The sequence below is a fragment of the Orycteropus afer genome, unplaced genomic scaffold, assembly GCF_000298275.1.
Source record: "Orycteropus afer afer isolate SDZICR_OR568_19922 unplaced genomic scaffold, OryAfe1.0 scaffold00170, whole genome shotgun sequence".
Lineage (NCBI taxonomy): Eukaryota > Metazoa > Chordata > Mammalia > Tubulidentata > Orycteropodidae > Orycteropus > Orycteropus afer.
Genome location: NW_006921757.1, coordinates 5,132,208 through 5,137,672, shown reverse-complemented (window position 1 = coordinate 5,137,672; position 5,465 = coordinate 5,132,208).

Below are 5,465 nucleotides of genomic sequence, written 5' to 3'. Positions count from 1 at the left end.
TTCATTTTCCTCATCTTTGGCTTTGGTGGTTGGGGTATAAATTTGAGTAATAGTTGTATTAACGGGTCTTCCTTGTAGGCGTATGGATATTATCCTATCACTGACAACGTTGTACTTCAGGACTGATCTTGAAACATCCTTTGTGATGATGAATGCCGTGCCATTCCTCTTCAAACTGTCATTCCCAGCATAGTATATCATATGGTTGTCTGATTGAAAGTGGTCATAACCAGTCCATTTCAGCTCCCTAATGCCGAGGATATCAATCTTTATGCATTCCATTTCATTTTTGACAACTTCCAATTTTCCTAGATTCATACTTCGTACATTCCATGTTCCAATGAGTAATGGATGTCTGCAGCTGTTTATCTTCAATTTGAGTGGCGCCACATCAGAAAATGGTGGTCTCGAAAGCTTTACCTTATCCATATGAGTAAGGCTGGGTTTACTCTGATGATGCAGCTCTTTCCCAGTCCTATTTTGAGAGCCTTCTAACCTAACCGGACTATTCATAAAGTTGCATGGTAATGTATCAGACATTGCCTCTTTGCTATTCATAAGGTTTTCCCTGGCCAATTCTTTGAGAAGTGGATGGCCTCTTCCTTCTTCCTCATGTCTCAGTCTGTAAGCTAGGCTGATACCTGTGCACCATATGCATCCTGCTGGGTTTGAAACACCAGTGGTTCAGCTCAATACTCATATCAACACATCACCACGGTAGGACAAACTGACAGACAAGTTTGTCTCCCTGTTGGAAACCCCTCATACCACCCTTACCTGGGTCCCTGTGGCTGACTGCTCCTCTGTCCGGGTTCCTGGGCCTTTTAATCCCCTTTCTCCCACTCTCCCATCCTGCTGCTTTGGGCATGCCTGAGTTCCCTCTCCTCACCTGGATCCCTATGGCTGACTGCTCCTCTGTCCAGGTTCCTGGCTTTTAATCCTCTTTCTCCCACTGTCTCAACCTGCTGCTTTGGGCGAGCCTGAGTTCTCTCTCTTCACCTGGATCCCTGCGGCTGGATGGAAGCAGCAGTCAAGAAATCAGACATTGTGTTGCATTGTTCAAATCTGCTGCAACAGACCACCTTAAACCATTAAGAAACAAAGATGTCACTTTGAAGACTAAGTTGTGTGTAACCCAAGCCATGGTCTTTTCAATCTCCTCATATGCATGTGAAAGCTGGACAATGAATAAGGAAGACCAAAAAGAGTTGATGCCTTTGAACTATGCTGTTGGTGAAGAATACTGAAAATCCCATGGACTGCCAGAAGTATGAAAAAATCTGTCCTGGAAGAATTGTAGCCAGAATGCTCCTTGGAAGCGAGAATGGCTATACTTTGTCTCACCTACTTTGGTCATGTTGTCAGAAGGGACCGTTCCCTGGAGAGAGATATCATGCTTGATAAAGTAGAAGGTCAATAAAAAAGCAGAAGACCCTCAAAGCCAAAGATTGTGAAGATGGCACACAACCAGGCAGTGTTTTGTTCTGTTGTATATAGTGTCGATATGAGTTGGAGTCAACTTAACAGCACCTAACAACAACAATCCAAATGCTCTTGGTTATCCTACCACTCAAGATTATGGCACAAAAGGCTAAGCTCTCAACTACTAGCCAAGTTTGGCAGTTCAAACCCAATCAGAGGCACCTCAGATGACAGGACCTTAAAAATGAGCAGCTGTCCTCTTCACACATGGGGTTGCCATGAGTCAGAATCAACTCCAGGGCAACTAAAAAAAGAAGAACCACTCAAGATTTACTTAAGATTAGCTTGAATTCACATTTCTTGGGAAGTTCAATACTTTCCTCTGAATGTCTGCATCGTCCCAGCCATTCTTCCAAGCTCTCTTTGGTCCTGATTTCTTTCTTCTTACTCCTCCCGGCTTCTGATGGCTAGTGGTTTCTTCATCCTCTGCTCCACTCTAACATCAACACAGACTTCCATCACTGATTTGATCTTCATGAAAAATCACTTTGATCAGGCCTTTGTATATAAAAACCTCCATTAAATGTTTGGGAAGAAAGGGCATTTATATACAGACACATGGTTGAACTCTCAGTAGTGGACATTGTTCAGGTCACTTTCATTAGTGTTAAGGTTCCCTCATATGAGGCTTCTGCTCCTCTCTTCTCTCTTCCTACTACACAATTTCTAATTTTAGTTTACTTTTGTTTTTCTTTTTCCCTTGGTGACATTTATTCTCATGGTCTTATGTTTTCTCCTCAAGCAGAAATCAAAGTATTTCCTTAACCAGAAACGGTCTTTTCCCTACAAGAAATTCTGGTGCCAGTTTCTCAGACACTAAGCTTTTCACTCTTTCCCACTATTTTATAGATTGTGAATACCTTTATGCTTCAAGAGAATAGAGGGCCGAGAGATTAGCAAGAATGAGGTGATAAAAGAAAGCTTTAAATTGTATCTACAATTAAATTAAGCAAGGAGTTCTGGTGCTGTAGTGGTTAAGGCATTTGGCTGCTAACCAAAAATTTGGTGGTTCAAACCCACCAGCCACTTTGCAGAAGAGGAGACAGTCTGCTTCCATAAAGATTCACAGCCTTGGAAACACAATGAGCATCACTATTAAATGATTAGGAGCTCTGGTAGTGTAGTGTCTAGGCACTTCACTGCTAATCTGAAGGCTGGCAATTCAAATCCACCAGCCACTCCTCGGAAGGAAGGTTGGGCAATCCACCTCTGAAGTGATATCGGCTCTGAAACCCAAGGAGGGGTCGCTAGGAGTTGGGGCTGACTCATCGGCACATAACAACAGCAACAACAACAAGCAGTCTAAAGGTCTTTTCTTTAGCATTGTCTTCCCTACCATTCCTGAGTGCATTCTAGGAAAGCCTTCAACCAAAACCAAACTCACTGTCGTGGAGTCAATTCGGACCCAAAGTGACCTCCTTTGGGTTTCCAAGGCAGTAAATCTTTACAGAAGTAGATTGCCCAGTCTTCCTTCTGAGGATTGGCTGGTGGGTTTGAACCACCAACCTTCTGGTTAGCAGTCAAATGCTTTAGGTACCACACCACCAGAGCTCCTTAGGAAAGCCTTAATGTGTGATATTATTTGCTTTCCTTTTTTTCTTTATAACTGGTTTAATATATATTGGTCAAAACATACATAGTGGAGAGACCACCTCAGGGGATTCAACTTGAATGTTGAATTGTTGGTTTTACATAATTTGTGTGCAGTCAGTCAGTAAGATGGTGTACAGACTTCCTTTATGAGAGTTTTATGAGAGTATAAAACCAACTGCAATACAGCCTTATGTGTATAAGTAGACACCTCAAAAATCTGTATTTATTCTATTCTCCTATTCACCAGGTGGCATAGTGCCTAAGGCATTTGACTGCTAACCAGAAGGCTGGTGGTTCAAACCCACCAGCCATTCCTCAAAAGGAAAATTGGGCAATCTACTTCCATAGTGATACTGCCTCAGAAACCCAAGGAGAGGTTGCTATGAGTTGGATCCAACTCGACAGCAGTGCATTTGGTTTGGTTTTCGGTTATTGTTCACCTAATTCACATCGGTGATGCAATGTGTCATAAACACTTAGCATGTTGCAATATTCTAAAGCACTTCCATTGCTGTATAATTCATTCTTAGCGCTATCCCTGTGGGATCTGAGATGATTTTTTATTTCTTTTAGTGACAATATTGGGTAGGAACATGGACTCTGGAGCCAAACTTCCAAGGTTTTTTCCCATCATTCCAGTATTTACTACCTGTGTTTTCTTGGGAAAGTTACATATCCTTTCTATGCTTTAGTTGCTTTGTTTTTTGTAAAATGAGAACAAATAATGATGGAACTTGGAAGGGAAGACTCTATAACAAGAATTGGGAAACACCTTAAATACATGACTGCATAGTCCCTATCACGCTCCAGGCATATGCTTTTTCTTTTTTTTTAATCATCTTTTTCTTCTTCTTCTTCTTCTTCTTCTTCTTCTTCTTCTCCTCCTTCTCCTTCTCCTTCTCCTTCTCCTTCTCCTTCTCCTTCTTCTTCTTCTTCAATTTTCATTGTGATTTGGGTGAAAGTTTACAGAGCAAATTCATTTTTTATACAGCAGTTAATACATATTTTTTCTCATGACATTGACTGGAATTCCCCACAATGTAACAGTTCTCTTCTCACTTCCTGCCTGTAGTTACTTCTTCCCTGTGTCCTTCCCTCCCATGCACTCCCACACCCCCAAGTTGTCTCCCTGAGCAAACATTGCCCTTCTACTCTCCCATGATTAATTACTCCAAGTAGAATATCTATTGATGTGAATGTTCACCCCATATATCTATCTATTGTTTGGTTGGAAGCCACAGGAATGAGTTCAATTCCAGCCCTGAAAAGGAGCTAGGAGCCATAGTCTCAGGGATCTTACCAGGCTTTGTCAGCCCAGCAAACCTAGTCTCTCTCTCTTTTCTTTTCTTTTTTTTTTTTATATAATTTTGAGTTTTTTCCCACATTGTTCTCCTACTCTATCCAGGATCTCCTGAATTGATCCCTCTCCAAGTGGATGACAGTGGTAGCGAGACTCCATCTAGTTCTTCAGGTCTCATGGTCAAAAAGGCTGAGGATTACATGCTCTACAGTCCCTTGGATTAATTGTTTCCATGCGTGTTCATTCTTCTTTTCTCTGGATGAGGAGAGACCCATCATTGCACCTAGATGGCTGCTTGCAAGCATTTAAGTTCCCAGTCACTACTTGCCAAAGTAGGCTGTAGAACAATATTTTTGTGTGATTATGTTATGCTAATTGAGCTTGATGTCCCCTGTGACCATGGGCCTGAGCCCACAGGTCCAATTGCTTGCTGCCTCCAGGTAGCTGGCTGTGGCCAAGAAGCCACCACAACCTTGTCTCGTGCATACAAATATGCATGTAGAAATATTGTCTGCTAACCCTATACATGGTCATGTATATGTAACTTTCATGATCATCTTTTTATCTTGACATTTTTCATCAATTTTTGCAAATATTCTTTATCATTTGTCTTAATAATATTAAAGTTTTAGAGACTTCTGGTAAGATGGAGGAATAGGCAGACAAGCAACACAGACCCTCTTCAACAAAGAAAAGAAAAACCAATTGACAGAGATACAGAAGATAATCCTGGAACCCTGAGTTTTGAAAAGAACTATACAGAAGTGGATTAGGCACCAACTTGTGGAAAAACCTGAATGAAAACAGTGAGTACAGAGAACATCAGAGCTGCAGACTGTCAGCTACTCTGATGAGACCAACAGCCTGAATATTTCCAAGTGGTGTTGGGACCTGAGAATTGACGTAAAGATCAGTCCCAGTCACCAAGGGCTTCAGGGACAACTGCTCTGGTGGCTCATGACTAGGAAGGGAAACAACAAGGAGGGAGACAAACTGAGTTGTGAACTTTCTGCTGTCCGGAGGGTACAGCCATTCTGATTGTTTACACGTGACAGCCATTTTGGATATTTACAGTGACCGAGGACACAGC